Below are 12563 nucleotides of genomic sequence, written 5' to 3' on the forward strand. Positions count from 1 at the left end.
TCATGCTTGAAGGCAACCCACTCCAGTATTCTTGCCTGGAGAATCCCAGGGACGGAGGAGCCTGGTGGGCTGGTCTATGGGATCGCACAAAGTCGGACACGACTGAAGCGACTTAGCAGCAGCAGCAGCAGTTGAAGGTTTCTCCATGTGTTTTCAAATGGCTGATAGCTCAGCTCTTTCTTGTACTGAATACTATTCCGCCATCTGGACGCACCACAGTTTATTTGTCTAGCAGGTCATCTTGCCTGTTTCCAAATGTTGGCAGCTGTGAATAAAGCTACTGTAAACGTGTCAGCTCTTTTGATTTGCTCTCTTGGTTTCTCACTGGTAAAATGAGACATTGAACAGAAGTCTCGATCGTTTCTAATCCTTGGAAATCCGGTCTTTGAAAACAGCTGAGGACTAGGACCAAGACCAGCACCAGGAGAGTGGGCAACATCTCAGTCCCCAGGAGGAGGAGACCAGAGAGGAAGATGAGGGGAGGCTGGGGGCTGGACAGAGCTGAGAGCATGAGGATGAAGCCTTTACAAACAGAAAACAAAACCCAGAGCAGCCAACCAAGGGGCTGCTTGGTTTATAGGACTAGTTTTTCAGCCTGTAACCAATGTCGAATGTGGAACTGGCCAGGAAGGCCTTGCATGTGGGCAGGTGTGAATGTGGGTGAGTGTGCCTGCCTAGCTGGCTGGGGCTTCACACCAGCTGAAATGCGGCAGCCCCGCTGTCTGGGTGCAGGCGCCCACTTGGGCAACCCCTCAAGATGCCCAGGGAGGTGGTCCAGCCTGCCATCTGCATTGGAGCCTGGGTTTCAGCGGAGATGCCTCCCCACCTTTGGCTCACGCCTGCTTTCGAGAGCTCCTGGTTGCTTTACTGGTTACTTTACCATGCCTCTGGTGTGGACCATGAGTCACCCATCACAGGAAGGGGATTGCTCTCCTGCAAATCCAAACAGGCAAAAGCTGAGCCATAAAGATCTTCATTGTAAAGTCCCTGAAAAAAAGTGATGGAAAAACCATCAGGAGAAAAGACTTTTGACTTTTCCTGAGGTTGCTGGTGATGAAGATGGGAACCTTGTGGCGTTTCTGAGGTGGGGACCTGGGAAGTTATGCCGGCTTTTTCGACCTAAGTTCATTCCTGAGACACTTAGAGCAAATATATGCTTTACCTTGAATTATGTGTCTAAATCCTCTTCGGAATGTTTATTAGACGATTCACAAGGCCATCATGCTTAATATCGTCAATTTTGTGCTTTAACAGCTTTAGTCATATAACCCACATACCATAAAATTCACTCTCTTCAATCGTACAAGTCAGTTATTTTTAGTGAATTTTACAGAGCTATGCAGCCATGGTCTCCAGAAGAACCCTCATGGCCTTTTATGGTCACCACTTGTTTCCTTCCCAGCCCCCAGCCTCCACTTCCTGTGTCTGCAGAGTCATCCTTCCTGGACACCTTGGAGTTGCTAGAAACCAGCAGCGTGTGAGCCACGCAGCATGTGGGACCTTAGTCCCTGGCCAGGGATCAAACCCACGCCACCTACATTAGAAGTGCCGAGTCTTAACCCCTGGCCCTCCAGGGAAGCCCCTCCATGTCTGTCTCCTTGCACTGTGTCCTTTAAGGCTTCATTTAGCTTTTGGAGTCTGTCCATGTTGTCATAAATGCATTTTTATACAATGACAATAAGTAACTCTGTAATACTTGATCCCTATATTCTTTGCTACGTCTGAGTGTATTCTTGCTCTTAAAAGATAATAAGTAAGGATATCACTTTGTTGTGTGTTGGCAAGTTTGTTTTCTAGTTCTTCTAAGATTCAAGTTCAGAAGGACTGGGTAGGGGCATCCAGCCAGCAGAATCAATGGACTCTAGCACTGGCCTCCATCAGAGACCTAAGTTCCTATTTTCCAGTCTCATCTGTACTTTGAGGTACAATATTAGAATGCTCCTATGACTTTTTTGTGTGTGTGCAAATTGGGGAAGAAAATTAAAATTGAGGTTTAATACTTGAAGGGCGTAGGAGGTAAAATCATGCAGAATAACAGATAATAGACCCCCTGTTCCTGCTGGGAAGATGCGGGTGGAGATGGTGACAGGTCTCGTCACGTGGGCTTTGTCTTCTGTTCTGTGTCTCCGCTTGCCTCTCTAATGATGTGCGATCAGAAATCTGTACTCAGTGCAGGGGATGGAGCCTCCACAGGAGATGAGGACAGAGTAGGGACCACCGCTGGGTCTGTGAGCTGAAGTGTCCTGTCCTTGTCCAGTCTGGCAGTGGGGTGGCTGAGAGGGGAGCAGCTGGTTGATTCCATGAGGGTTTCTGGGCAGCACATTAGGAGTTGCCTCGTTGCAAGCCTCCCCTCCCACCCCAAGTGCAGCAGACCCTTCTGTGGAGGATGCAGACTGGTTCCTGGGGCATCCCCATCCCTCGGCAGGAAAGGAAGTCATGCCCATAGGGCTGCTTTTCCCTCCTTCTCTCAATTCCTCACAGACACGAGCTTCCTTTCATGAAAGTCTGTTTTGGTGAGGAGCCAGGTGTCCAATCCAGCAAAGGGTGGACTCCTGACCCTTCGTTCTCATGGTTTCCTTGAACTCCACCTTTGAGGACGTGCCATGAGGCCCAGGTCTCTGTGTGTGACACGTGGTGGCTCATGTGTGCTGGGAGAGCCTGGCCACAGTGACATGGGGCCTTCCCTTCAGGGCCAGGTCTTGAAAGCGAGAATTGAGATACAGAATTTTTTGTGGCTTAAATTCAGTGGCCCCTCCAAGTCTCAGACTTATTAGACTTATTTCTCATTTTTCTTGGTGGAGAGGTGGGAAAGGAGACCAGAAAGACTCTTTTTTTGGATCTTACAATGCACAGTTAGTTCCGGAGAGAAGCTGGCAGTCCCTCCCACAGGTGGGTAGGGTTACTTTGTAGGCATGCAGACTTAGTGTTCACAAGGAGTCCCTGAACGTTTCATCAAATATTTATTGAGCTGCTAACAGCTGCCAGACACTCTGGGTACACGTGGTAGCTGAGGGTGACAAGGACAGGCCTGTCCTGGAGGACACATGCACATTTCTAAGCGAGCTGCTCCTAGTCAGTCATGAATCAGGCCTTGTGGAAGAAGCTGTGTTCCAGGCTGGTCTTGGCTGCAAGTGGGTTCAACCCTGGCCCAGAAGGTCCTAAACTTCCCAGTTCATGAGCCCTGGCTTCTCAGCAAGTCTCTTATGCAGCCCCTCGGTCAAAAGAAACACCTAATAATTCCATTATTAAGCAGTTTTCAACTAGCTGTCCGAAAACGGCTGTTGCTAAGTGTAGAAGGAGAAGAAAATTAAGAAAAGCTTAGCCTTCTGCAGAAATTTATATGCTCGGTTTAGTTTGAAGGCAAGCAGAAGTCTTGACATGTATGCTATGCTCACTTTTTGTTGGATGTAGGGATTTCTTTAACCTAAATTTTTACAAAATTATGCAGAAAACACAAAATTCCCAGAAAATGGGAATCTCTAGTGATGTTTTTGTGTTTTCTGGACAAGACTGTAATCTCCTGCAGAACAGGCCCATGTTGACCTCAGTGTCAGTACTGGAGAGCCCTCAGGGGACACAGTATAACAGCGATAAGACACAGCAAGAAATGTCCCAACCCCAATCGAGACAGTCAAAGGCTATGCTTAGCACCAGGGCAGTTTTAGGACTTCAGCTTGAGAATGCAGTCGTCACAAAACATCAACAGTAATTGTTGAAAAGGCCTGTTCTGTTTCTCTGTTAAACCTCAGTAGGTGTAAGGCTTTAACTTTATTTAGTTCTTAATTTTAGAAGATCGGTATTGAAACCGGATTGTCACATTTAAGGTGTGGGGCGAGGGAATGAAAGACAGTTCTTGTCGAAGGTGAGTCAATAAATGAGGACCTTTGCAGGTACCCCCACCTCCCTCCCCTGCAGTCCTGGCAGTGATGTCGCTTCCTGAGGGAGCCTGTCCGGGTGTCATAACCACGCAGACTTCCTTACAGTCGCTTTTTTAATCATGTGTCTCCCAGCTGGCTGAGACAGCGTCCACTGTCCCCACTCTCATCCTCTGTCTGTCCCGACACCAGTGGCGGAATGAATGGATGAAACAGATGAAGCCTCAAGTGAGGTTTTCTTGTTACAAGATGAAGTCTCGAAACAAGCCACAGGTGATCTGTTTAATCGGAAGCTGCTGGTGCTTCTCTCTGATTTGCCTGCACTCGGATTACCTGCACATGGTCCTGAGATGCTTCTGTCACTGCTCCGAGGCAGGGAGGAGACGTTTCTGCTGAGGCACAGCCTCTCGCATCAGAGCCCTCGGTCTAGGAGGGACAGTGGGGACCCGAGGTGATGCTGTGTCATTACGGTTCTGAAGTGATCGTTAGTCAGGAACATGAACCATCAGACTTGGGCAGGCTTTCCTAACTCTCTGAGGCTGGTCTCACTGAGGGTCTCGCCAGGCCTTGTCTGTGGTCTTTGGGTCCTTTCCAGCCCCCAGTGGCTTGTGGTTGTGGGGGTGGACAGACCTAGTCCTTTCTTGGTTGCCTGGGGCTCACCTTCCTGGGCCTCCAGGGAGACCCGCCCCCTCCCCTCCCACTCTCCTTGTTTTAGGTTCAAGACAGTTCCATCGTTGTTATTCTTTAGTTTTTTTTTTTAAGCGCCTGAATTGGTTTTGAACCCTTCACAAAAGACAGAATGTAGTGCTCATTTCACATCAGGCCCTCTGAGCGGCCGACATATGGAGAACATCATGGAGCCCTGTGTCACGGGGGTGGGGCCCAGGTGTTCCTGAGTCTCATGTGTGTCCCTGCCTCATTCCCTTGGGCTTCCAGAAGCTTCCGGCCTGTGAGAGCCAGCAGCATCCCATCGAGCAAATGGGGCTGGGGGACGGGCCGGCTGGTGGTTGGTCCCCCCACCGGCAGAGCTGGACGCTGCGTGAGGTTGGGGAGTCCGGGAGCACAGGCTGGGGAGAGGGTCAGGACTGAAGCTGGGAGGAGAGAACGATGCTTGTGGGCTGTGTTTGGAGGGAGAGATGAAATCTGGCCGGTCTCCCGCACTCGCTCCCCCTGCAGGGAGTGGTGGGTTAGTAGGGAGAGTGGACAGTGACAGGGCCGCGTCCACAGAAGGCGTGTCACCTTTGCCATCTGGAAGACCTCAGTGTGCACAGCCCCAGGGGCGGCCACCTGCCTGCAGCGGTCCTGGGCAAGAAGCCGGGTGATGGAGCGGCCGTAGGGTCCCATGGAAGCTTCTGGCACAAGTCTCTGTTGTAGAAAGAATAGTAAACTCCCAAAAGAAGCCACCGCGGGGCTCTCCTGAGTTGCCCACTAGTCATTTTTTGAAGGATAAACATGAGCTGAGGGATTGGCACCAAGTGAGGGCCTGAGACAGGTGCGGTCTTTTCCTCCATCCGGTTTTCCTTGCACTTGGGGCTGTTGGCTTTTCTGAGCCTCGGGAGTAAGGCTGGGGCCCCTCATTAGAGGAGGTTTCCTTTGCGGAGACCAGGGTCCTCGGTCCTCAGCTGCAGAGGGACACAGGATGTCCCCGGGGAGGGCTCATCACCACAGCCCCCTCCTCTATCCAAGCAGCCTCCCCTCCTCCACCCCGCTGAGCTCCTGCTCGGCCCCCTGAGTTGGGGGCATGACTGGGGAGCCTCTGCTCAGGGACAGTGGCTGGTCACCACTGCTCTGGTCTCGTTGGTACCCTTGGGTGCCAGGGAATCTCCTGAAGGAGGATGTCCGTGAACCAACAGCTACATGTCAGTTCAGTTAGAAGCAGGCAGTTTAAATCAGACAGACAAGGCATTCCAGCAACTGTTTTGCTGTGAAAACCAGCGTGAGTATGTGGGCCGCCGAGTGAACGAGCAAGGGAAGGTGGTCTCTGGTCCATCTCTCCTCAGGGCTGGCAGCACGGCTGCTCCCACACCCCCTAAACTGAGGCCGAACTGGATGGAAATGGGGTGGTAGGCTGATCTTGTCCTCTCCAAAATGCAGTGCTGTAAACTGGGGGTCTGTGTCCAGAGACGCATTTTATGCAAACAACAAAACCAAAGGACTTAGGAGGTAAAATAAGTGCACGCAGCACAGATATATACTCTTGTAAACGTTTTTACCAAGCGCTGGATATACAAGCTGTGTTGAGGGAACTTCCGTGCAGCCTGCAGGGTGAGCCCGGTCACTACCGCTCCGGATTCTGCTAAATCGCCTCTCGGGAGCAGAAACGCTGCTTTTGCTCCAGTGACCTTCAAAGTGCCTTCTAGATCAGGGCCACCCATCTGGAAACCTTCCTTGCTCTGAATAGTCAGTGCCGTACCGGGAGGTCCTGTTGCCGTGGTGACATCCGTTTCAGGGGTGGCTGCAGGCACGAAGTAGTCCTCACCGTGAACTTGGGAGGTTGCTGCTGCAGACTTACTCTCTGAGAGAGAAAGGGGGGTCCGGGGAGGAGGTGTGAGAACCAAGAAGGCCATCTGCAGCTCTTTCCTTGGCGGTGCCCCTCTTGAAGTCTTCCAAGGCCTTTTCAACCCCGGGTTTGGAGTGGGGTGCAGGAACGGGGTTCAGAGGCTGGCATTTTGCTGAATGTTGGGATCACGGCCAGGAAGCCCAGTGCAGGTGCAGACCTACCTAGCACACTTGGTTAGACCCGCCAACCCCCAACTTCAGAGACCATAGGAAGGTTTTCCTCTCTTTGGCCTAAGGCCTGCCTTGGCAAACCCTTGGAATTGACAAAGCAAACATCCATCCTCACTGGGAAATCCCATTCTCACCCGCAGGAATGCGATTTAGCCTAGTGACCCAGATAAGGCCAGCCAGCCAGTCACACCTTGTACAGAATCCACACCCTTGCAGAAGATGCAGTGATCCAGTCTCATCCAGCTACAGTTTTGTTTATACTTTCAGTTTTTAGACACTTACATGATTGGGTACTTAAATGAAGCCAGAGCGCCACTCTGCTGAAGCATCTTCCCCCATCTTCTCCTGGAAAGATGCTGAGGATGCCAGGTCCCTGGGGAAGGACAGGCTTCCTTTGACATGTGCACATGGGGGTTGGGAAGAACAGAGAGAGAGTCTTGTGTTAAGGGCTGATGGGCAGTGGGGGAGGACCTTCATCTTTGAAACTAGAACCCACCGTTGAATCTTGGGTGCATAAGAAATGTTATAAATTATGGTTAAATTCACTATATTATCACTATATTATTCGCTAAATGTGGTTTGCTGGACAGAATCTATGAGAAAATAGATTGCCCGTAAGTAACTCTTGGCTTCCCTGGTGGCTCGGACGATGAAGAATCTGCCTGCAATGCAGGAGACCTGGGTTTGATCCCTGGGTTGGGAAGATCTCCTGGAGGAGGAAAGAATAACCCACTCTAGTATTCTTGCCTGGAGATGTCCATGGATGGCAGGTCCATGTGGTTGCAGAGTCGTTTAGAACACAACCTGTTCATAAAATGGGGGACTGGAGTTTGAGCTCCCAGTTAGAGTCTTGATTTCAGCAAGATTCTGGGAAAGATGTTGGAGTGAATGAGAGAAGGAAAGGACCATCCAGGAAGGGGGAGGGGAGAGTGAGATGAACAAGCTCAGCGAAAGGCAATGTTGACCGTCGGCCAGTGCACAGCCAGCCTCATAGCTGAGGACGGTCTGACTCAGTGGGCCCCCTTTCCATAGTCAGTCACTGGCTGGATGCAGAGTATACAGAGTTCAGTAAGACCTGGTTTCTGCCTCTCAGCCTCATGGAGAGTGTGACAGGGACCAGAGCTGCAGAGCAGCGTGGCGAGCGCTGAAATGGTGGTGCACATGGGGTCCCCCTGAGGACTGGGGGCGTCTGAGTTGGGAGGAAGGAGACCATGCCTCCCAAGAAAGAGCTGATTTGAGTTAAAGATGGTTAGGCAGAGTGCATGTCTGTCAGGAAAGGAGAAGCATCTCCAGGTATTCAGAACAGAGAAGCTAATAGAGGAATCCTCTTACTCAGCTGAGAGACGAGAGAAGCCAGAAGAGCTCAGGTGGACAGCAGCGGGAAGGTGCTGCCTCCCAAGGCTGGAGGGAAATGGGGGGCCAGGTGCAGGCCCCCCTGTATAGGAGTGAGGCCCTGGAATGGGGACTCAGACAGGCAGGGACCCCACCAGGAGTAGGAGCCAAGGAGGGGGCGCTGAACAACCCTGGGCTGAGACCCGAGCAGAGGGGAAACCCTGCGTCTCCCTTCACCCCCCACCCGGAGTCTCCCACGGGCCCACCCCCTGGCCAGCATGGCCGGAAGCTATTGGTCAGGAGAGTGTGAGGACCGTGGTTCCCCAACACAGACAGGAGTGGCTGTGAATGGCTCTGAGAGCCATTGTTATTCTTTGCTCTGGGCAAGGAAGGGGCCCAGAGCATCACAGCACGAAGAGGGGTCGCTGCGAGCGTCCTCATTCGTAGAGGGAAGGCGTGGCGGGCTGGGCTGAGATGCGACTCTGTCTGAGGTCCAGGGGCAGCCAGTGACACTCGACACAGCGGTGCCTGTCTGTTTGCACACGGGAAGGACACTATGGCTGGGGGGCGAGTGAGTCAGACCGTAGGACAGGAGACTGGTCAGGGTAGCCAGCCATCCCAGTGGAGGTATTGGACCTGGGGCAAGGCCAGGACTGTTGAAACGCTCCGAACCTCAGGCCAAACCAGCGAGATGGGGAGGGAAAGGAAGCGGGCTGGGATGACCCTGGGGTTTGGCCAGCATGCGGCAGTGGTGGGGCTGGAGCCAGGTCGCCTGCAGCCAGGGCTGCCCCTTCACGGTTGTGGCTGCATGGCGGGTCCTGGTCTCTGAGCTGTGACTCAGGGCTCTGTGCGTTCACCCCTGAGCATCCAGATTTCTGGGTTTTCTACCAGTGTCTCATTTTCTATAATTTACCCTAACGTGTTACCAAAACCTCCTTATTTGTACGTGAGCCTGGTATATGTTCCTGAATTTCAAATTCAAGTACAAGTTCTCATTTAAAAATTACTGATCATGGTTGTTTTCAGAGAATTCTCATTACAAATGAAAAGAAATGTTCCCTTCTAAAGTTCATACGGTCCAGAATCCAGCTGGTAGACAATGGATTTCACAATATTCCCATCTAAAATTCTTTCTTGTAGCTCTGTTCATAAATATCTCTGGCTGAGCTCCCGTAATTTACAAGACTGGCTACAAAACCACTGATTGAATCACAGCCCTTGTTACTGAATAGAGGTCAAAGTATTAGTTCTAAATAATGCAAGTTGGTATGTTACTCGGAAATTCCAGGAAAAGCTTTTTTCCGTGATTTTCAGTTTCGTTCCAAGCAACAGACAACAATCACGTTGTTCATAGAATACTAAGTCACTGGTCTTTTAAGAAGCGTGTTGCCCCAATTAGAAACTCAGATACACATGTATTTTACTGGATCCTGAAACTGACATAAAGCTTTAAGTGCACACTTTTTAGTGTTGTAAAAATTTGAACAAATTCTTGTTAGAGTAACATGGTGGTATGTAATGATGAATTGTTGGTACAGATGTTAGTAAGGCAGAAAGACGGATACGAAATTCACATCCATATAAACTTGAATAATTGTGCAAATCACAGTTCTTACTCCCAAAGAGTTAAGCAGTCTTGTTCTGAAGGCAGCCACATGAATCTGTTAAAATGATAAATATAAATATATATCATCAGAATACGCTTTGGTAAAGCCGTTCGGTGAGCCGCCTGGGCTTGCCGGGTGGCTCAGTGGTAAAGAAACTGCCTGCCAGTGTAGGAGGAACAGGTTTGATCTCTGGGCCAGGAAGATCCCCTGGAGGAGGAAATGGCAACCCACTCAAGTATTCTTGCCTGGGAAGTCCCATGGACAGAGGAGCCTGGTGGGCTGCAGTCCATGGGGTCACAGAGAGTTGGACACGACTGAGGAACTGAACAACTGGAACCCACAGAGTAACAGGTTTAATTCACTTTAGGGAATTAGCAATGGCTTCTCAAAGGTGGCACCTGCAGATACTCTTAAAGTGTTAGACCAAGGAAGGTTTAGGCTTTTCTAAACCTGTTTTTACTGAGTTTCCACTATTACATCGAACCATTCTTCCAGCCACATTGTTATCCTTAGTGTAGGATCAACCGTCATCTTGGTTTGCAAAGAAGTTTACAGTTTCACCTCAGAGAGTCCCACAGCCTGGAGGATCCCCCATCTGGGGGCCAACGGACAGCTTCCTATACCTGTGCTAGACCCCCCCTGGAACGGGCCATTGCCATGTCACCGCCTTGAATTTATCATGGATCCTGCCCACCTCCCACAGGCCAGCAGAGATACATATACATGTCCGCATCTCTTATTTTATAGATGGTGCTGAAGCAAGGATGACAGAAATGGCTTTACTCAAGATTCAGGCGACAGTTTAGACATAGACCTGGCCCTCAGTCCTCCATGGAACATTCTCAAACCACCCAACATGAAAGCAAGGCTTCCCTGCACCCCTTGAACCCTTAGGATCAGCTTCACCCATGGGTCCTTGGTTATAGAAGGTCTCATAGCGCCCTCTGGTTGTGGTGTCAAGACACTGTCTTCGTCCAGCCAGATTACAAGGCGGGGATACTGTCTGCTCTTCTGTGTCCAGAGCAGCTCATAACAGGACCTTTATTATTACCTACTGTGCACTCAGTGCCTATGACTGGACATGGCAGTAGGCATAAGTTGTCTGCTTCATTTCAAGATTGTGAGAAGCAGCAACAGCCACAATGCCTGTCCCTCCCAGAGTAGGTGAGGATGGGTGGGCAATGCTGGGTGTTAGGTTCATTCTGCGGCTGGTGGTAGATTTTGTATCCAGCCTTGGTGCCAGGGTGAGTTGGGATGTTGCTGATACAGTTGATTCAGATGCAACCCCCAGCTCTTTAGGCCCCTTACCTCTATGAACAGTAGACCTCAGAGGGCATCTTCTGATGAAGGGAGCTGGCTAAGTGGACCTCAGAGAGGCTCCCGGGTCTGCATCCGTGGAGCCTCCCTGGTCCCAGATGGAATCAACCCTTTAACTATGATTCTCCTTGGGAATCCCCCTCAGTGGGCACAAGCTAGGGGCAAAGGAAGACGAACCTGTCAGAATCTGGAGTGGAGGAGCAGAGGAGATCTCTGCATGAGGTTGGATTTTTTTCTGCACGTGAGAGGGTTTTGCCAGATTGGGACCTGACCTCAAGGTCTGTATACACCTTGCTCCTTCTCTTCTACCTTTAACATTGTCTTCAGAATATTTTTGCAACCCCGGGACTATATAGTCCATGGAATTCTCCAGGCCAGAATACTGGAGTGGGTAGCTTTTCCCTTCTCCAGGGGATCTTTCCAACCCAGGGATCAAACCCAGGTCTCCCACATTGCAGTCAGATTCTTTACCAGCTGAGCCACAGGGGAAGCCCCTCAAAATATTGGTCTTGACTGGTGTCGTGAGGACTTCCAGGACCTGACTTAAGTCAGGGTTATCTCACTGTGGACAATGACTGCAGCCATAAAATCAGGACTCTTGCTCCTTGGAAGAAAAGTTATGACAAACCAAGACAGCATATTAAAAAGCAGAAACATCACTTTGCCAACAAAGGCTCTTATAGTCAAGGCTGTGGTTTTTCCAGTGGTCATGTACCGATTCGAGAGCTGGACCATAAAGAAAGCTGAGCGCTGAAGAAGATGCTTTTGAACTGTGGTGTAAGAGAAGACTCTTGAGAGTCCCTTGGACTGCAAGGAGATCCAACCAGTCCATCCTAAAGGAGATCAGTCCTGAATATTCATTGGAAGGACTGATGCTGAAGCTGAAACTCCAATACTTTGGCCACCTGATGGGAAGAACTGACTCATTTGAAAAGACCCTGATGCTGGGAAAGATTGAAAGTGGGAGGAGAAGGGGACAGAGGATGAGGTGGTTGGATGGCATCACCGACTCGAGGGACATGAGTTTGAGTAGGCTCTGGGTGATGGTGAAGGACAGGGAAGCCTGGTGTGCTGCAGACTATGAGGTTGCAAAGAGTTGGACATGACTGAGCGACTGAACAACAGCAACAATTGACAGACCGTGCTCGGATCTCAGGGCTGGCTCTGGGACGGACAAGCCTTGGGCCTGGGCTGCGACAGAATGTGAGGGAGGTGCTTAGGGTGGTCAGCGCCTCTTAAATCATCCTGGAGAGAGAGCCACTTACTTCTGGACAGGCCTCCACTGGCTCTGTCACAGGAGTAAGCTCCAGGAGATGGTGAAGGACAGGGAAGCCTGGCGTGCTGCAATCCATGGGGTCGTCAAGAGTTGGACACAACTGAGTGACTGAACAATGTCATGAGGCATTGAACTTGGAGTCGGACACCTGTGTTCAAATCCTAGCTTGAAGCAGTGGAGAAGAGCATAGCCTTTGGGGTGGGAGAGCAGTGGGACCCTCAGGTGACTTACCTAACCTGCCCAGGCGTCCATCTGACTGTGTATAAAACAGGGATAGTCCTGTTGACCTCATAGGTTTGCCAGTGCCATATTGTTTCCGAAGCACCTTGCGCTGGGGTCTGACATGCACGCACTTGGTAAAACGATGATGAGCACCCTCCTCGATTCCATCACTGATCCTTCACTGAGAGCAGGGGAGCCATGCTC

At 50.7% G+C, this 12563-nt stretch overlaps 1 protein-coding gene across 2 annotated transcripts in view; it reads left to right on the top strand.

Annotated features, from left to right (window-relative positions):
* Window positions 1–12563, top strand: part of SPATA13 (spermatogenesis associated 13) — a 107655-nt gene that overhangs the window by 33005 nt on the left and 62087 nt on the right. The gene's annotated exons all lie outside the window — the stretch shown is intronic.

Source organism: Cervus elaphus, chromosome 30, assembly GCF_910594005.1.
Source record: "Cervus elaphus chromosome 30, mCerEla1.1, whole genome shotgun sequence".
Classification (NCBI taxonomy): domain Eukaryota; kingdom Metazoa; phylum Chordata; class Mammalia; order Artiodactyla; family Cervidae; genus Cervus; species Cervus elaphus.